Consider the following 21664-nt stretch of genomic DNA (forward strand, 5'->3'; position numbering starts at 1 on the left):
GGGCTACCGACTAGCCACCAGGTACCGCTGACCTGAATGCTTGTCTGGAGTCCAGTGAACAAATCCGTTCATCTCTAATAATAATGGAACCACAAGGTTTTCTTTCTTTTTTCTTTCTTTCACCAAAAAGAAAAACGCAGCATGGAACTCTAATCGGCAAGCTGTCCCATTATACTAATTCATCTCATATGATCTCCATTAACATACAGACTTTATCCATGCCTCTTGCGTATCATGAGATTATCAGATTTATTTATTTGTCATAACATGATGCATGTGATTAGTCAGCCTTGTTTTTACTTCTACATGTTGGCTTTGAAAAACACATTCAAATGAATCTGTAGATAGAATTGTAAAATGTAATTTAAGCTAAACTTTCTGCTAAGGAGGTGAAAGCTTTCATAGAGATAGGACAGACCCAACTGGATACACCTTGTCGTGGTGGGATGGGTTTTACGCTTTTTTGATCAGAACAGTGTCAACTAAGTTCCCTGTTTTATTTGCATGAACTATTACTATTTACTTCTTTACTTACTGCAGAGGATTTGCTCATTTTGTGTTTATCCCTAGTTTTGTTTGCTTATGGCCACAGTGTGAACGTGCACTAAAACGGTGCACTTGTACTTATATGTGCTCCAGCTCATATCTTTGGTTTCTCTGTAAAGATGTGTCAAAGTCTGCGGAATATGTATTTAAAAGCAAGACAGCAACAACTTTTAGGATTTCAATATATACAATATATCTGAAAAAAAATACTATGAATTAAGATTCAAGAAGAGGCAAGCAAGTCCAGTTTGATTGCCTAAATGTGTAGCCTAACTTGAAACCAGCTTTCTTATAAGGCCGGGGTCACACTTGGGAGTGTGATGCGAGAAACTCGCACGAGTCACTCGCATCAAAAACCGGCACTGTCGCCGGCACTCGGACCAGAGCGTGTGCGGCTGCATGTATTTCTATGCAGCTGAACGCTCCGGTCCAAGTGCCGGCGGCAATGCTGGGTATTGATGTGAGAGACTCATGCAAATTTCTCACATTACACTCGCAAGTGTGACCCCAGCATAAATAAAATTAACTTTATGTAAGTGTAGAATTCCTGCAGCCAAGCAAAAAAGAGGTTGTGCAATAAAGTCTTGAAGTGTACACTTACAACTGTAGGTGGCAGCAAAGAAAAATATATATAAGTACACCCTTAGTACGCTCTGGCTGCCCAGCGTTCTTTCTATATACAAGACAGGGACTCATACTGCCAAGATAACAATTAACAAGTCCATTTTGCAGCTCTGAGTATTACATTTGCTCATTTGTTGAAAAATATATTTTTTTATTATTATTTCAAAACAATAAAAAAAATTAAAATGGCAGTTTATACAATAGAAATGTTAGTATTGGGGTGTAATGAATGACTAAGACCTTTAACCCATTTACCCCCAAGGGTGGTTTGCACGTTAATGACCAGGCCAATTTTTACAATTCTGACCACTGTCCTTTTATGAGGTTATAACTCTGGAACCCTTCAACGGATCCCGGTGATTCTGACATTGTTTTCTCGTGACATATTGTACTTCATGATAGTGATAACATTTCTTTGATATTACCTGCGTTTATTTGTGAAAAAAATGGAAATTTGGCGAAAATTTTGAAAATTTCGCAATTTTCCAACTTTGAATTTTATGCAATAAAATCACAGAGATATGTCACACAAAATACTTAATAAGTAACATTTCCCACATGTCTACTTTACATCAGCACAATTTTGGAACCAAAATTTTTTTTTGTTAGGGAGTTATAAGGGTTAAAAGTTGACCAGCAATTTCTAATTTTTACAACACCATTTTTTTTTAGGGACCACATCTCATTTGAAGTCATTTTGAGGGGTCTATATGATAGAAAATAACCAGGTGTGACACCATTCTAAAAACTGCACCCCTCAAGGTGCTCAAAACCACATTCAAGAAGTTTATTAACCCTTCAGGTGTTTCACAGGAATTTTTGGAATGTTTAAATAAAAATGAACATTTAACTTTTTTTCACAAAAAATTTACTTCAGCTCCGATTTGTTTTACCAAGGATAACAGGAGAAAATGGACCCCAAAATTTGTTGTACAATTTGTCCTGAGTACGCCGATACCCTATATGTGGGAGTAAACCACTGTTTGGGCGCATGGCAGAGCTCGGAAGCGAAGGAGCGCCATTTGACTTTTCAATGCAAAATTGACTGGAATTGAGATGGGACGCCATGTTGCGTTTGGAGAGCCCCTGATGTGCCTAAACATTGAAATCCCCCACAAGTGACACCATTTTGGCAAGTAAACCCCCTACGGAACTTATCTAGATGTGTGGTGAGCACTTTGACCCATTAAGTGATTCACAGAAGTTTATAATGCAGAGCCGTAAAAATAAAACATCATATTTTTTCACAAAAATGATCTTTTCACCCCCAATTTTTTATTTTCCCAAGGGTAAGAGAAGAAATTAGACCCCAAAAGTTGTTGTACAATTTGTCCTGAGTACGCCGATACCCGATATGTGGGGGTAAACCACTGTTTGGGTGCATGGCAGAGCTCGGAAGCGAAGGAGCGCCATTTGACTTTTCAATGCAAAATTGACTGGAATTGAGACGGGACGCCATGTTGCATTTGGAGAGGCACTAATGTGACTAAACATTGAAACCCCCACAAGTGACACCATTTTGGAAAGTAGACCCCCTAAGGAACTTCTCTAGATGTGTGGTGAGCACATTGACCCATTAAGTGATTCACAGAAGTTTATAATGCAGAGCCGTAAAAATAAAAAATCACATTTTTTCACAAAAATGATCTTTTTGCCCCCAATTTTTTATTTTCCCAAGGGTAAGAGAAGAAATTGGACCCCAAAAGTTGTTGTACAATTTGTCCTGAGTACGCTGATACCCCATATGTGGGGGTAAACCACTGTTTGGGCGCATGGGAGAGCTCGGAATGGAAGGAGTGCCGTTTGACGTTTCAATGCAAAATTGACAGGAATTGAGATGGGACGCCATGTTGCGTTTGGAGAACCACTGATGTGCCTAAACATTGAAACCCCCCACAAGTGACACCATTTTGGAAAGTAGACCACCTAAGGAACTCATCTAGATGTGTTGTGAGAGCTTTGAACCCCCAAGTGTTTCACTACAGTTCATAACGCAGAGCCGTGAAAATAAAAAATATTTTTTTTTCCACAAAAATTATTTTTTAGCCCCCAGTTTTGTATTTTTCCAAGGGTAACAGTTAAAATTAGACCCCAAAAGTTGTTGTCCAATTTGTCCTGAGTACGCTGATACCCCATATGTGGGGGGGAACCACCGTTTGAGCGCATTGCAGAGCTCGGAAGGAAAGGAGCATCTTTTGGAATGCAGAATTAGATGGATTGGTCTGCAGGCGTCACATTGCATTTGCAGAGCCCCTAATGTACCTAACAGTAGAAACCCCCCACAAGTGACCCCATATTGGAAACTAGACCCCCCAAGGAACTTATCTAGATGTGTTGTGAGAACTTTGAACCCCCAAGTGTTTCACTACAGTTTATAACACAGAGCCGTGAAAATAAAAAATCTTTTTTTTTCCACAAAAATTATTTTTTAGCCCCCAGTTTTGTATTTTCCCAAGGGTAACAGGAGAAATTGGACCCGAAAAGTTGTTGTCCAATGTGTCCTGAGTACGCTGATACCCCATATGTTGGGGGAAACCCGTGTTTGGGCACACGGGAGAGCTTGGAAGGGAAGGAGCACTGTTTTACTTTTTCAACGCAGAATTGGCTAAAATTGAGATCGGACGCCATGTCGCATTTGGAGAGCCCCTGATGTGCCTAAACAGTGAAAACACCCCAATTATAACTGAAACCCTAATCCAAACACATCCCTAACCCTAATCCCAAAGGTAATCCTAACCACACCCCTAACCCTGACACACCCCTAACTCTAATCCCAACCCTAATCCCAGCCGTAAATGTAATCCAAACCCTAACCCTAACTTTAGCCCCAACCCTAACTGTAGACTTAACCCTAGCCCTAACCCTAGCCCTAACTCTAGCCCTAACCCTAGCCCTAACCCTAACCCTAACCCTAGACCTAACCCTAGCCCTAACCCTAGCCCTAACCCTAGCCCTATGTTGTGAATTCCGTTCTCGGGCTCCCTCCTGTGGTCATGAGTGATACTTTGTGAGTTCTGTTCTTGGGCTCCCTCTGGTGGCTTTGAGTGTTACGGCTGGTCTGTAGCTGGACTCCAGCTGCCTCGTTTCCTGCTAGGCTTGCTGCCTATTTAACTCCACCTGGACCTTTACTTGTTGCCTGCTGTCGTTGTATTCAGTACTGGTTCAGATCTCTCTGGGACTTCCCTTGTGACCTGTCTCCTCGTGGAGAAGCTAAGTTCATGCTAGTCTATTTTTGCTCATTGCTATTTGAAAATGTTTCTCAGTATATGATGAGTTCAGTCCAGCTTGCTTATATGCTATTTGATTGCTAGCTGGAAGCTCTGGGGTGCGGAGTTGCGCCCCTTACATCGTGAGTCGGTGTGGGGGTCTTTTTGTATTCTCTGCGTGGATAATTTTTGTAGTATTTTATACTGACCGCACAGATTCCTTGCTATCCTCTGACTATTAGTTATTAGCGGGCCTCATTTGCTAAACTCTATTTTCATTTCTATGTTTGTGTTTTCCTCTTAACTCACCGTCATTATTTGTGGGGGCTGCTCTCACTTTGGGGAAAATTTCTCTGAGGCAAGTAAGGCTTTGTTTCTCTCTAGGGGTAGCTAGTTTCTCAGGCTGTGCAGAGGCGTCTAGGCCGAGTTAGGAACGCTCCACGGCTGCCTATAGTGTGAGTTGATAGGATCAGGATTGCAGTCAGTAAAGTTCCCACATCCCCAGAGCTTGTCCTATTTGTTGGTTTACCTATCAGGTCAGTTCATGTGTTCTTATCACCAGAACCATAACAGTACAGCAGGCCAGTAAAGTGTTAATGCATCGCAAAAGAGGGATAAGAGAAGCTCTGAGGTTTTTTTTTTTTCCTCTGCAGTGTGTTTAGCCTCTCTCCTCGCCTTAATCTCTGGGTGGTTCAGGACTCAGCTGCAGATATGGACATTCAAGGTCTGTCCTCTTGTGTGGATCAGCTCGCTACAAGGATACAAAGCATTCAGGATTATGTAATTCACAGTCCTATGTCAGAACCTAAAATACCAATTCCATTCCTGAGCTGTTCTCTGGAGATAGGTCTAGGTTTTTGAATTTCAAAAATAATTGCAAATTGTTTCTTTCTCTGAGACCTCGTTCCTCTGGTGACCCTGCTCAGCAAGTTAAAATTATTATTTCTTTGTTACGTGGTGACCCTCAAGATTGGGCATTCTCCCTGGCGCCAGGAGATCCTGCATTGCTAAATGTGGATGCGTTTTTTCTGGCGCTTGGATTGCTTTATGAGGCACCTAATCTAGTGGACCAGGCAGAAAAGGTTTTGCTGGCTCTCTCTCAGGGTCAGGATGAAGCAGAGGTTTATTGTCAGAAGTTTAGGAAGTGGTCTGTGCTCACTCAGTGGAATGAGTGTGCCCTGGCAGCGATTTTCAGAAAGGGTCTTTCTGAAGCCCTTAACCCCTTCATGACCCAGCCTATTTTGGCCTTAATGACCTTGCCGTTTTTTGCAATTCTGACCAGTGTCCCTTTATGAGGTAATAACTCAGGAACGCTTCAACGGATCCTAGCGATTCTGAGACTGTTTTTTCATGACATATTGGGCTTCATGTTAGTGGTAAATTTAGGTCGATAATTTCTGAGTTTATTTGTGAAAAAAACGGAAATTTGGCGAAAAGTTTGAAAATTTCGCAATTTTCACATTTTGAATTTTTATTCTGTTAAACCAGAGAGTTATGTGACACAAAATAGTTAATAAATAACATTTCCCACATATCTACTTTACATCAGCACAATTTTGGAAACAAATTTTTTTTTGCTAGGAAGTTATAAAGGTTAAAATTTGACCAGTGATTTCTCATTTTTACAACAAAATTTACAAAACCATTTTTTTTAGGGACCACCTCACATTTGAAGTCATTTTGAGGGTTCTATATGGCTGAAAATACCCAAAAGTGACACCATTCTAAAAACTGCACCCCTCAAGGTGCTCAAAACCACATTCAATAAGTTTATTAACCCTTCAGGTGTTTCACAGCAGCAGAAGCAACATGGAAGTAAAAAATGAACATTTAACTTTTTAGTCACAAAAATGATCTTTTAGCAACAATTTTTTTATTTTCCCAAGGGTAAAAGGAGAAACTGGACCACGGACGTTGTTGTCCAATTTGTCCTGAGTACGCTGATACCTCATATGTAGGGGTAAACCACTGTTTGGGCGCACGGCAGGGCTTGGAAGGGAAGGAGCGCCATTTGACTTTTTGAATGAAAAATTGGCTCCAATCTTTAGCGGACACCATGTCGCGTTTGGAGAGCCCCCGTGTGCCTAAACATTGGAGCTCCCCCACAAGTGACCCCATTTTGGAAACTAGACCCCCCAAGGAACTTATCTAGAAGCATAGTGAGCATGTTAAACCCCCAGGTGCTTCACAAATTGATCCGTAAAAATGAAAAAGTACTTTTTTTTCCCCAAAAAATTATTTTAGCCTCAATTTTTTCATTTTCACATGGGCAACAGGATAAAATGGATCCTAAATTTTGTTGGGCAATTTCTCCTGAGTATACCGATACCTCACATGTGGGGGTAAACCACTGTTTGGGCACATGGTAAGGCTCGGAAGGGAAGGAGCGCCATTTGACTTTTTGAATGAAAAATTATCTCCATCGTTAGCGGACACCATGTCGCTTTTGGAATGCCCCTGTGTGCCTAAACATTGGAGCTCCTGCACAAGTGACCCCATTTTGGAAACTAGACCCCCCAATGAACTTATCTAGAGGCATAGTGAGCACTTTAAACCCCCAGGTGCTTCACAAATTGATCCGCAAAAATGAAAAAGTACTTTTTTTTCACACAAAATTCCTTTTAGCCTTAATTCTTTCATTTTCACATGGGCAATAGGATAAAATGGATGCTAAAATTTGTTGGGCAATTTCTCCTGAGTACGCCGATACCTCATATGTGGGGGTAAACCACTGTTTGGGTGCACGGCAAGGCTCGGAAGGGGAGGCGTGCCATTTGACTTTTTGAATGGAAAATTAGCTCCAATCGTTAGCGGACACCATATCGCGTTTGGAGAGCCCCTGTGTGCCTAAACATTGGAGATCCCCTACAAGTGATCCCATTTTGGAAACTAGACCCCCCAAGGAACTTATCTAGATGCATAGTGAGCACTTATAACCCCCAGGTGCTTCACAGAAGTTTATAACGCAGAGCCGTGAAAATAAAAAATAATTTTTCTTTCCTCAAAAATGATTTTTAGCCCAGAATTTTTTATTTTCCCAAGGGTAATAGGAGAAATTGGACCCCAAATGTTGTTGTCCAGTTTGTCCTGAGTACGATGATATCCCATATGTGGGGGTAAACCACTGTTTGGGCGCACGGCAGGGCTTGGAAGGGAAGGCACGCCATTTGGCTTTTTGAATGGAAAATTAGCTCCAATCATTAGCGGACACCATGTCGCGTTTGGAGAGCCCCTGTGTGACTAAACATTGGAGCTCCCGCACAAGTGACCCCATTTTGGAAACTAGACCTCCCAAGGAACTAACCTAGATGTGTGGTGAGCACTTTAAACCCCCAAGTGCTTCACAGAAGTTTATAACGCAGAGTCATGAAAATAAAAAATAATTTTTCTTTTCTCAAAAATGATTTTTTAGCCCACAATTTTTTATTTTCCCAAGGGTAACAGGAGAAATTGGACCCCAAAAGTTGTTGTCCAGTTTCTCCTGAGTACGCTGATACCCCATATGTGGGGGTAAACCACTGTTTTGGCACACGTCGGGGTTCGGAAGGGAAGTAGTGACGTTTTGAAATGCAGACTTTGATGGAATGCTCTGCGGGCGTCAGGTTGCTTTTGCAGAGCCCCTGATGTGCCTAAACAGTAGGAACTCCCCACAATTGACTCCATTTTGGAAACTAGACCCCCAAGGGAACTTATCTAGATGTGTGGTGAGCACTTTGAACCCCCAAGTGCTTCACAGAAGTTTATAACGCAGAGCCGTGAAAATAATAAATGTGTTTCCTTTCCTCAAAAATATTTTTTTAGCCCAGAATTTTTTATTTTTGCAAGAGTAACAAGAGAATTTGGACCCAAAAGTTGTTGTCCAGTTTCTCCTGAGTACGCTGATACCCCATATATGGGGGTAAACCACTGTTTGGGCACATGCCGGGGCTCGGAAGGGAAGTAGTGACGTTTTGGAATGCAGACTTTGATGGAATGGTCTGCGGGCATCATGTTACGTTTGCAGAGCCCCTGATATGCCTAAACAGTAGAAACCCCCCACAAGTGACCCCATTTTGGAAACTAGACCCCCCAAGGAACTTATCTAGATGTGTGGTGAGCACGTTCAACCCCCAAGTGCTTCACAGAAGTTTACAACGCAGAGCCGTGAAAATAAAAAATCATTTTTCTTTCCTCAAAAAAGATGTTTTAGCAAGCAATTTTTTATTTTCACAAGGGTAACAGGAGAAATTGGGCCCCAATATTTGTTGCCCAGTTTGTTGTGAGTGTGCTGGTACCCCATATGTGGGGGTAAACCACTGTTTGGGCACACGTCAGGGCTCGGAAGGGAAGTAGTGACATTTGAAATGCAGACTTTGATGGAATGGTCTGCGGGCGTCACATTGCATTTGCAGAGCCCTTGATGTGCCTAAACAGTAGAAACACCCCACAAGTGACCCCATTTTGGAAACTAGACCCCCCCAAGGAACTTATCTAGATGTGTGGTGAGCACTTTCAACCCCCAAGTGCTTCACAGAAGTTTATAACGCAGAGCCGTGAAAATAAAAAATAATTGTTCTTTCCTCAAAAATTATGTTTTAGCAAGTAATTTTTTATTTTTGCAAGGGTAACAGGACAAATTGGACCCCAACAGTTGTTGCCCAGTTTGTCCTGAGTACGCTGGTACCACAAATGTGGGGGTAAACCACTGTTTGGGCGCACGTCGGGGCTTGGAAGGGAAGTAGTGACATTTGAAATGCAGACTTTGATGGAATGGTCTGTGGGCGTCACATTGCATTTGCAGAGCCCCTGATGTGCCTAAACAGTAGAAACACCCCACAAGTGACCCCATTTTGGAAACTAGACCCCCCCAAGGAACTTATCTAGATGTGTGGTGAGCACTTTCAACCCCCAAGTGCTTCACAGAAGTTTATAACGCAGAGCCGTGAAAATAAAAAATAATTGTTCTTTCCTCAAAAATTATGTTTTAGCAAGTAATTTTTTATTTTTGCAAGGGTAACAGGAGAAATTGGACCCCAACAGTTGTTGCCCAGTTTGTCCTGAGTACGCTGGTACCACAAATGTGGGGGTAAACCACTGTTTGGGCGCACGTCGGGGCTTGGAAGGGAAGTAGTGACATTTGAAATGCAGACTTTGATGGAATGGTCTGTGGGCGTCACATTGCATTTGCAGAGCCCCTGATGTGCCTAAACAGTAGAAACACCCCACAAGTGACCCCATTTTGGAAACTAGACCCCCCCAAGGAACTTATCTAGATGTGTGATGAGCACGTTCAACCCCCAAGTGCTTCACAGAAGTTTACAACGCAGAGCCGTGAAAATAAAAAATCATTTTTCTTTCCTCAAAAAAGATGTTTTAGCAAGCAATTTTTTATTTTCACAAGGGTAACAGGAGAAATTGGGCCCCAATGTTTGTTGCCCAGTTTGTTGTGAGTGTGCTGGTACCCCATATGTGGGGGTAAACCACTGTTTGGGCACACGTCAGGGCTCGGAAGGGAAGTAGTGACATTTGAAATGCAGACTTTGATGGAATGGTCTGCGGGCATCACGTTGCATTTGCAGAGCCCCTGATGTGCCTAAACAGTAGAAACACCCCACAAGTGACCCCATTTTGGAAACTAGACCCCCGAAGGAACTTATCTAGATGTGTGGTGAGCACTTTCAACCCCCAAGTGCTTCACAGAAGTTTATAACGCAGAGCCGTGAAAATAAAAAATAATTGTTCTTTCCTCAAAAATTATGTTTTAGCAAGTAATTTTTTATTTTTGCAAGGGTAACAGGAGAAATTGGACCCCAACAGTTGTTGCCCAGTTTGTCCTGAGTACGCTGGTACCCCAAATGTGGGGGTAAACCACTGTTTGGGCGCACGTCGGGGCTTGGAAGGGAGGGAGCACCATTTGACTTTTTGAACGCAAGATTGGCTGGAATCAATGGTGGCGCCATGTTGCGTTTGGAGACCCCTGATGTGCCTAAACAGTGGAAACCCCTCAATTCTAACTTCAACACTAACCCCAACACACCCCTAATCCTAATCCCAACTGTAGCCATAACCCTAATCACAACCCTAACCCCAACACACCCCTAACCACAACCCTAACCGCAACACACCCGTAACCCTAATTCCAACCCTAATCCTAACCCTAATCCCAACCATAACCCTAATCCCAACCCTAACCACAACTGTAACCCCAACGCACCCCTAACCCTATCCGTAACCCTAACCACAAGCCTAATCTTAACCCTATTTCCAACCCTAGCCCTAATTCCAACCCTAACTCTAATTCCAACCCTAACCCTAAGGCTATGTGCCCACGTTGCGGATTCGTGTGAGATTTTTCCGCACGATTTTTGAAAAATCTGCAGGTAAAAAGCACTGCGTTTTACCTGCGGATTTATAGCAGATTTCCAGTGTTTTTTTGTGCGGATTTCACCTGCGGATTCCTATTGAGGAACAGGTGTAAAACGCTGCGGAATCCGCACAAAGAATTGACATGCTGCGGAAAATACAACGCAGCGTTTCTGCACGGAATTTTCCGCACCATGGGCACAGCGGATTTGGATTTCCATAGGTGTACATGGTACTGTAAACCTGATGGAAAACTGGTACGAATTCGCAGCGGCCAATCCGCTGCGGATCCGCGGCCAATCCGCTGCGGATCCGCGGCCAATCCGCTGCGGATCCGCAGCCAAATCCGCACTGTGTGCACATGCCATAACCCTAACCCTACCCCTAACCCTAACCCTACCCGTAACCCTAACCCTACCCATAACCCTAACCCTACACCTAGTTCTAACCCTAGTTCTAACCCTAACCCTAGTGGAAAAAGAAAAAAAAATATTTTATTTATTTTATTATTGTCCCTACCTATGGGGGTGATAAAGAGGGGGGTTTATTTATTATTTTTTTTATTTTGATCGCTGTGATAGAACCTACCACAGCGATCAAAATGTACTTTGTAATGAATCTGCCGGCCGGCAGATTCGGCGGGCGCACTGAACATGCGCCCGCCATTTTGGAAGATGGCGGCGCCCATGGAGGAGGCGGACGGGCACCGGGAGCCTCGGTAAGTATAAGGGGGGGAGATCGGGGCACGGGGGGGAGATCGGGGCACGGGGGGGGCGTCGGAGCATGGGGGGGTGACATAGGAGCACGGGGGGAGCGGACAGGAGGACGGGGGAGCGGAGCACAGGACGGAGGGGACTACGGGACAGATCGGTGGCTTGGGGGGGCGATCGGTGGGGTGGGGGGGTCACTTCAGTATTTCCAGCCATGGCCGATGATATTGCAGCATCGGCCATGGCTGAATTGTAATATTTCACCAGTTTTTTAGGTGAAATATTACAAATCGCTCTGATTGGCAGTTTCACTTTCAACAGCCAATCAGAGCGATCGTAGCCACGGGGGGGTGAAGCCACCCCCCCTGGGCTGAAGTACCACTCCCCCTGTCCCTGCAGATCGGGTGAAATCGGAGTTAACCCTTTCACCCGCTCTGCAGCGACGCGATCATTCCATGACGCCACATAGGCGTCATGGGTCGGATTGGCACGGGTTTTCATGACGCCTACGTGGCGTCAAAGGTCGGGAAGCGGTTAAGGATGTTATGGTGGGGTTCCCCACGCCTGCGGGTCTGAATGAGTCAATGTCTTTAGCCATTCAGATTGATCGGCGTTTGCGGGAGCGCAAACCTGTGCACCATCTGGCGGTGTTTTCTGAACAGAAGCCTGAGTCTATGCAATGTGACAGGATTCTGACCAGAATTGAACTGCAAAATCACAGACGTCAGAATGGGTTGTGCTTTTACTGTGGTGACTCCACTCATGTTATCTCTGACTGTTCTAAGCGCACAAAAAGGTTCGCTAAGTCTGTCACCATTGGTACTGTACAGCCTAAATTCATTTTGTCTGTTACTTTGATTTGCTCTCTGTCATCCTACTCTGTTATGGCTTTTGTGGATTCAGGCGCTGCCCTGAATTTGATGGATTTGTCATTTGCCAGGCGCTGTGGTTTTATCTTGGAGCCATTGCAATTCCCTATTCCACTAAAGGGAATTGATGCTACGCCATTGGCCAAGAATAAGCCTCAGTACTGGACTCAAGTGACTATGTGCATGACTCCTGTACATCAGGAGGTTATTCGCTTTCTGGTGTTACATAATTTGCATGATGTTGTCGTGTTGGGTCTGCCATGGCTGCAGGTTCATAATCCAGTCCTGGATTGGAAAGCAATGTCTGTGTCAAGTTGGGGTTGTCAAGGGGTACATGGCGATGTTCCTTTGGTGTCAATTGCTTCTTCTACTCCTTCTGAAGTCCCTGAATTTTTGTCGGATTACCAGGATGTATTTGATGAGCCCAAATCCAGTGCCCTACCTCCTCATAGGGATTGTGATTGTGCTATAAATTTGATTCCTGGTAGTAAGTTCCCTAAGGGTCGACTTTTTAATTTATCTGTACCAGAACATACCGCTATGCGAACTTATATAAAGGAGTCTTTGGAGAAAGGGCATATTCGTCCGTCCTCGTCACCTTTGGGTGCAGGGTTCTTTTTTGTGGCCAAGAAGGATGGTTCTCTGAGACCCTGTATAGATTATCGCCTTCTAAATAAAATCACGGTCAAATTCCAGTACCCTTTGCCTCTGCTTTCCGATCTGTTTGCTCGGATTAGGGGGGCTAGTTGGTTCACCAATAATAGATCTTCGAGGAGCTTATAATCTTGTGCGTATAAAGCAGGGCGATGAATGGAAAACAGCATTTAATACGCCCGAAGGTCATTTCGAGTACTTGGTGATGCCTTTTGGGCTTTCTAATGCCCCTTCCGTGTTTCAGTCCTTCATGCACGACATCTTCCGAGAGTATCTGGATAGATTTATGATTGTGTACCTGGATGATATTTTGGTCTTTTCTGATGATTGGGAGTCTCATGTGAAGCAGGTCAGGATGGTGTTTCAGGTCCTGCATGCCAATGCCTTGTTTGTGAAGGGCTCTAAATGTCTCTTTGGAGTCCAGAAGGTTTCCTTTTTGGGCTTCATTTTTTCCCCTTCTACTATCGAGATGGATCCAGTTAAGGTCCAGGCCATCTATGACTGGACTCAACCTACATCGATGAAGAGTCTTCAGAAGTTCTTGGGCTTTGCTAATTTTTACCGTCGCTTCATCACTAATTTTTCTAGTGTGGTTAAACCTTTGACGGATTTGACTAGAAAGGGTGCTGATGTGACGAATTGGTCTTCTGCGGCCGTTGAGGCCTTTCAGGAGCTGAAACGTCGGTTTTCTTCGGCTCCTGTCTTGCGTCAGCCTGATGTCTCTCTTCCCTTTCAGGTCGAGGTTGATGCTTCTGAGATTGGAGCAGGGGCTGTCTTGTCACAGAGAAGCTCTGATGGCTCGGTGATGAGACCATGTGCTTTCTTTTCTAGAAAGTTTTCGCCTGCCGAGCGGAATTATGATGTTGGAAATCAGGAGTTGTTGGCAATGAAGTGGGCATTCGAGGAGTGGCGACATTGGCTTGAGGGAGCCAAGCATCGCGTGGTGGTCTTGACGGATCACAAGAATTTGATTTATCTCGAGTCTGCCAAGCGGTTAAATCCTAGACAAGCTCGTTGGTCGCTGTTTTTCTCCCGTTTTGATTTTGTGGTTTCGTACCTTCCGGGCTCAAAGAATGTGAAGGCTGATGCCCTTTCTAGGAGTTTTGTGCCTGACTCTCCGGGAGTTTCTGAGCTGGCTGGTATCCTCAGAGAGGGGGTGATTTTGTCTGCCATCTCCCCTGATTTGCGGCGGGTGCTGCAGGAATTTCAGGCCAATAGACCTGACCGTTGTCCACCGGAGAGACTGTTTGTCCCGGATAGATGGACCAGTAGAGTTATTTCCGAGGTTCATTCTTCGGTGTTGGCGGGTCATCCTGGGATTTTTGGTACCAGGGATCTGGTGGCCAGATCCTTTTGGTGGCCTTCCTTGTCGTGGGATGTGCGCTCCTTTGTGCAGTCCTGTGGGATTTGTGCTCGGGCCAAGCCTTGCTGTTCTCGTGCCAGTGGATTGCTTTTGCCTTTGCCTGTCCCGAAGAGGCCTTGGACGCATATTTCCATGGATTTTATTTCGGATCTTCCAGTCTCTCAGAGGATGTCTGTCATCTGGGTGGTTTGTGATCGTTTTTCTAAAATGGTCCATTTGGTGCCCTTGCCTAAGTTGCCCTCCTCCTCTGATTTGGTTCCGCTGTTTTTTCAGAATGTGGTTCGTTTGCATGGTATTCCGGAGAACATTGTGTCTGACAGAGGATCCCAGTTTGTGTCCAGATTTTGGCGGTCGTTTTGTGCTAAGATGGGCATTGATTTGTCTTTTTCTTCGGCCTTCCATCCTCAGACAAATGGCCAAACTGAACGAACTAATCAGACCTTGGAAGCTTATCTGAGATGTTTTGTTTCTGCTGATCAGGATGATTGGGTGACTTTTTTGCCATTGGCTGAGTTCGCCCTCAATAATTGGGCTAGTTCTGCTACTTTGGTTTCGCCTTTTTTTTGTAATTCTGGTTTTCATCCTCGTTTTTCCTCAGGTCAGGTTGAGCCTTCTGACTGTCCTGGGGTGGATTCTGTGGTGGATAGGTTGCAGCAGATTTGGAACCACGTAGTGGACAATTTGACGTTGTCACAGGAGAAGGCTCAGCGCTTTGCTAATCGCCGTCGCTGTGTGGGTCCCCGACTTCGTGTGGGGGATTTGGTATGGTTGTCATCTCGTTACGTTCCTATGAAGGTTTCCTCTCCTAAATTTAAACCTTGTTTCATCGGTCCTTATAAGATTTCAGAAATCCTCAATCCTGTGTCATTTCGTTTGGACCTCCCAGCATCTTTTGCCATTCATAATGTGTTCCATAGGTCATTGTTGCGGAGGTATGTGGTGCCTGTGGTTCCTTCTGTTGATCCTCCTGCTCCGGTGTTGGTCGAGGGAGAATTGGAGTATGTGGTGGAGAAGATCTTGGATTCTCGTATTTCGAAACGGAAGCTTCAGTACTTGGTTAAATGGAAGGGCTATGGTCAGGAGGATAATTCCTGGGTTGTTGCCTCTGATGTCCATGCTGCCGATTTGGTTTGTGCCTTTCATTTGGCTCGTCCTGATCGGCCTGGGGGCTCTGGTGAGGGTTCGGTGACCCCTCCTCAAGGGGGGGTACTGTTGTGAATTGCGTTCTCGGGCTCCCTCCTGTGGTCATGAGTGGTACTTTGTGAGTTCTGTTCTTGGGCTCCCTCTGGTGGCTTTGAGTGTTACGGCTGGTCTGTAGCTGGATTCCAGCTGCCTTGTTTCCTGCTAGGCTTCCTGCCTATTTAACTCCACCTGGACCTTTACTTGTTGCCTGCTGTCGTTGTATTCAGTACTGGTTCAGATCTCTCTGGGACTTCCCTTGTGACCTGTCTCCTCATGGAGAAGCTAAGTTCATGCTAGTCTATTTTTGCTCATTGCTATTTGAAAATGTTTCTCAGTATATGATGAGTTCAGTCCAGCTTGCTTATATGCTATTTGATTGCTGGTGGTAGCTCTGTGGTGCGGAGTTGCGCCCCTCACATCGTGAGTCGGTGTGGGGGTCTTTTTGTATTCTCTGCGTGGATAATTTTTGTAGTATTTTATACTGACCGCACAGATTCCTTGCTATCCTCTGACTATTAGTTATTAGCGGGCCTCATTTGCTAAAATCTATTTTCATTTCTATGTTTGTGTTTTCCTCTTAACTCACCGTCATTATTTGTGGGGGCTGCTCTCACTTTGGGGAAAATTTCTCTGAGGCAAGTGAGGCTTTGTTTCTCTCTAGGGGTAGCTAGTTTCTCAGGCTGTGCAGAGGCGTCTAGGCCGAGTTAGGAACGCTCCACGGCTGCCTATAGTGTGTGTTGATAGGATCAGGATTGCGGTCAGTAAAGTTCCCACATCCCCAGAGCTTGTCCTATTTGTTGGTTTACCTATCAGGTCAGTTCATATGTTCTTACCACCAGAACCATAACACCCTAGCCCTAACCCTAACGCTAATGGGAAAATGGAAATAAATACATTTTTTTAATTTTTTAATTTTTTGCTAACTAAGGGGGTGATGAAGGGGGGTTTGATTTACTTTTATAGCGGATTTTTATGATTGGCAGCCGTCACACACTGAAAGACGCTTTTTATTGCAAAAAATATTTTTTGCGTTACCACATTTTGAGAGCTATAATTTTTCCATATTTTGGTCCACAGAGTCATGTGAGGTTTTGTTTTTTGCGGGACGAGTTGATGTTTTTATTTGTAACATTTCCGGGCACATAACATTTTTTGATCGCTTTTTATTCCGATTTTTATGAGGCAGAATGACCAAAAACCAGCTATTCATGAATTTCTTTTGGGGGAGGCGTTTATACCGTTCCGCGTTTGGTAAAATGGATAAAGCAGTTTTATTCTTCGGGTCAGTACAATTACAGCGATACGTCATTTATATCATTTTTTATGTTTTGGTGCTTTTATACGATAAAAACTATTTTATAGAAAAAATAATTATTTTTGCATCGCTTTATTCTGAGGACTATAACTTTTTTATTTTTTCTTTGATGACGCTGTGTGGCGGCTCGTTTTTTGCGGGACAAGATGATGTTTTCAGCGGTACCATGATTATTTATATCAGTCTTTTTGATCGCATGTTATTGCTACTTTTTATTTGGCGGCATGATAAGAAAGCGTTGTTTTTTTGCCTCGGTTTTTTTTTTTTTTTTTTACGGTGTTCACTGAAGGGGTTAACTAGTGGGACAGTTTTATAGGTTGGGTCGCTACGGATGCGGCGATACTAAATATGTGTACTTTTAATTGTTTTTTTTTTAAATTTAGATAATGAAATGTATTTATAGGAACAATATATATATATATTTTTTTGCATTTTTGAGGGGAATTTTTTTTTTTTTTTACAAATGTGAATTTTTTTTTTAAACTATAACATTGTCCCAGGGGGGGGCATGATGTTATAGTGTAAGATCACTGATCTGACACTTTGCTGTGCACTGTGTCAGATCGGCGATCTGACGTGCACAGCTCCTGGAGGCTTCCCGGCGCCTGCTCTGAGCAGGCGCAGTGAAGCCACCTCCCTGCAGGACCCGAATGCCGCGGCCATCTTGGATCCGGGCCTGCTGTAGGGAGGAGGAGGTAAGAGACCCTCGGAGCAACGCGATTACATCGCGTTGCTCCGGTGGTCTCAGGGAAGACCGCAGGGAGCACCCTCCCTGCGCGATGCTTCCCTATACCGATCATGTTTGATCGCAGTGTGCCGGGGGTTAATGTGCCGGGGGTGGTCCGTGACCACTCCTGGCACATAGTACCGGATGTCAGCTGCGATAGTCAGCTGACACCCGTCCGCGATCGGCCGCGCTCCCCCCGTGAACGCGGCCGATCGCGCTGGACGTACTATCCCGTCGGTGGTCATACGGGCCCACCCCACCTCGACGGGATAGTACGTCCGATGTCAGAAAGGGGTTAAATCCATTAATAAAAAAAAAAAAAAATAAGCAGTAAGGCTGCTGTCTACTAGAGATCAGATAGTAAAAGTGTACTACTGTTTATTCTAATTTATATATCATGTATACTATACATTTTAAACAGTAATATACATCTTGTATATGGTGCATACTGCATGTAGAAGTTTTAAGCTATGCTAAAAGCAGTGAAGTGAAAAAATTAATAAAATTACAAAGCTTCTCCTTCCTACTGCAATGTTAATCATGGACAGCACCCGAATTGTACATCAATCCCAGCCATGTGCTGTTTGTGATTTTCACAGACTCATTTATTTGATTGATTTATATGAGTAATTTTAATCTGAGATACGGATCAAAAACAGACATGTCTCCGTGATTGTTTTTGCGCATACTCGACCTGCAAAAAAACACAGACATGTGTATGAATTTTAATATTATTTACCCAATAAAATTATATTTTTATATTGATTTTTGAATGGTTATTCAATTCTTCTTAGGTTATCACTATTTGGGGTATGTATATTATTAATTTATTTAAAGAACACAAGGAATGTACATTAGACCAGCGGAAATCTGTGCTTTGGTCTGATGAGTCCAAATTTGAGATCTTTGGTTCCAACCACCGTGTCTTTGTGCGACGCAGAAAAAGTGAACGGATGGACTCTACATGCCTGGTTCCCACCGTGAAGCATGGAGGAGGAGGTGTGATGGTGTGGGGGTGATTTGCTTGTGACACTGTTGGGGATTTATTCAAAATTGAAGGCATACTGAACCAGAATGGCTACCACAGCATCTTGCAGCGGCATGCTATTCCATCCGGTTTGCATTTAGTTGGACCATCATTTATTTTTCAACAGGACAATGACCCCAAACACACCTCCAGGCTGTATAAGGGCTATTTGACCAAGAAGGAGAGTGATGGGGTGCCAGGCTAGATGACCTGGCCTCCACAGTCACCAGAACTGAACCCAATCGACATGGTTTGGGGTGAGCTGGACCGCAGAGTGAAAGCAAGAGGGCCAACAAGTGCTAAGCATCTCTGGGAACTCCTTCAAGATTGTTAAGACCATTCCCGGTGACTACCTCTTGAAGCTCATCAAGAGAATGCCAAGAGTGTGCAAAGCAGTCATCAAAGGAATAGGTGGCTACTTTGAAGAACCTAGAATATAAGACATAATTTCAGTTGTTTCACACTTTTTTGTTAAGTATATAATTCCACATGTGTTAATTCATAGTTTTGATGCCTTCAGTGTGAATGTACAATTTTCATAGTCATGAAAATACAGAAAAATCTTTAAATGAGAAGGTGTGTCCAAACTTTTGGTCTGTACTGTATATATTGAAAAATTGTGTATCTTTTTGCTGTAAAAGGGCTTTGCTTATTTCATGCAGCTTATTTTTTTGGATTTGATAATTCTCATTACATTTTTTTTACATTCCTGAATCTGTGTAACTGTCTGAACTTGCTCCTGAAACTGTTCTTCCTAACCACGCTGCGAGTTCTTGATCAGAAATTACTTGGGGATGCAGCACATATATTTGTCAAGGCTGAAACATACAGTGTGGGGCAACTGTTGATGTGATTTTTAGCTACAGTTAGAAGTGCGAACTACAGAGAGTAAAAAGTATTAGAGAACAATTCACGGCTAGTGTTGAGCATTCCGATACCGCAAGTATCGGGTATCGGCCGATATTTGCTGTATCGGAATTCCGATACCGAGTTCCGATATTTTTGTGATATCAGAAATCGGAATCGGAAGTTCCCAGTGTATGGTTTCCAGGGTCTGGAGGAGAGGAGACTCTCCTTCAGGCCCTGGGATCCATATTCATGTAAAAAATAAAGAATAAAAATAAAAAATATGGATATACTCACCCGTCCGGCGGACCCTGGACCTTAGCGGTGTAACCGGCAGCCTCCGTTCCTAAGAATGCAGTGAGTGTAGGACCTGCGATGACGTCGCGGCTTGTGATTGGTCGCGTGAGCGGTCACATGAGCGGTCACGCGACCAATCACAAGCTGCGACGTCATCGAAGGTCCTTCACTCTGCATTCTTAGGAACGGAGGCTGCCGGTTACATCGCTAAGGTCCAGGGTCCGCCGGAGGGGTGAGTATATCCATATTTTTTATTTTTATTCTTTATTTTTTACATGAATATGGATCCCAGGGCCTGAAGGAGAGTTTCCTCTCCTTCAGACCCTGGGAACCATCCAGGATACCTTCCGATATTTGTGTCCCATTGACTTGTATTGGTATCTGGTATCGGCGAGATCCGATATTTTGCCGGTATCGGCCGATCCAATCCGATACCGATACTTTCGAATATCGGAAGGTATCGCTCAACACTATTCACAGCTCTTTTAGTTCTTAACAACTCTTGTTACGGCTAAAATGTACAAATCAACATTATGTAAACCAGGGCTGATCCTATTTATCTTTAGGAGGCATGAACCCTCCCACATCATGAACAAATGTCCTACTGTAGTGTTATGTTGAGCTGGTGGTTAGGAACACTAGAAATGACCAGATGAGCAAACTAGCAATACAGGACGAGCTCTGGGAAGTGGGAGCTCTGCTGACCGCAACCCCTGATCCTATCAACAACAACTAGAAATAGCCGTGGAGCGTTACTGACTCTGCCTAGACGCCTCTTCACAGCCTAAGAGCTAACTACCCCTAAAGATAGAAAATACAGCCTACCTTGCCTCAGAGAAATTCCCCAAAGAAATAGGCAGCCCCCACATATATTGACTGTGAGTTAAGATGGAAGTCACAAACACAGGAATGAAATAGGTTTCAGCATAGGAGGCCAGACTGAACTAAACAGACTGAGGATAGAAAAGGTATCTTTGCGGTCAGCATAAAAAACTAACAAAAAACCACGCAGAGTGTGCAAAAGAAACCACCGCACCGACTCACGGCGCGGTGGTGCCACTCTGCATCCCAGAGCTTCCAGCTAACAAGAATAAATCATAATAGCAAGCTGGACAAAAACACAGTGGTAACAAATAAGCTAGCAGGGACTTAGCTTTTGCTGAAATAGACAGGTCATCTGAAAGATCCAAGAGAACTGAACCAGTACTAGGACATTGACAGCTGGCATCAAGTAACGATCTGAGTGGAGTTAAATAGAGCAGCCAGCCAAGGCCTGAACGAGATCAGCTGGAGAAGGAATCTCAGAACCAGCAGCTCCACTCACAGCCACCAGAGGGAGTTCATGAACAGAACTCGCCGAAGTACCATTCATAACCACAGGAGGGAGCTCGAGAACAGAATTCACAACAGTACCCCCCCCCTTGAGGAGGGGTCACCGAACCCTCACCAGAGCCTCCAGGCCGCTCCGGATGAGCCAAATGAAAGGCACGAACAAGATCGGCAGCATGTACATCAGAGGCAACTACCCAGGAATTATCCTCCTGACCATAACCTTTCCACTTGACTAGGTACTGAAGTTTCCATCTCGAGATACGAGAATCCAAAATCTTCTCCACCACATACTCCAACTCCCCCTCAACCAACACCGGGGCAGGAGGATCAACGGAGGGAACCATAGGAGCCACATATCTCCGCAACAACGACCTATGGAACACATTATGGATGGCGAAACAAGCTGGAAAGTCCAAACGAAATGACACAGGATTAATAATTTTAGAAATCTTATAAGGACCAATGAAACGAGGCTTAAACTTAGGAGACGAAACCTTCATAGGAACAAAACGAGACGACAACCAAACCAAATCCCCAACACGAAGTCGGGGACCAACACAGCGACGGCGGTTAGTGAAACGTTGAGCCTTCTCCTGGGATAATGTCAAATTGTCCACTACGTGA

At 44.1% G+C, this 21664-nt stretch overlaps 1 protein-coding gene across 5 annotated transcripts in view; it reads right to left on the bottom strand.

Annotated features, from left to right (window-relative positions):
* Nucleotides 1-21664, bottom strand: part of RGS6 (regulator of G protein signaling 6) — a 758999-nt gene that overhangs the window by 106286 nt on the left and 631049 nt on the right. The window lies entirely within an intron of this gene.

The sequence above is a fragment of the Ranitomeya variabilis genome, chromosome 1 (assembly GCF_051348905.1).
Source record: "Ranitomeya variabilis isolate aRanVar5 chromosome 1, aRanVar5.hap1, whole genome shotgun sequence".
In the NCBI taxonomy this organism is placed as follows: Eukaryota; Metazoa; Chordata; class Amphibia; order Anura; family Dendrobatidae; genus Ranitomeya; species Ranitomeya variabilis.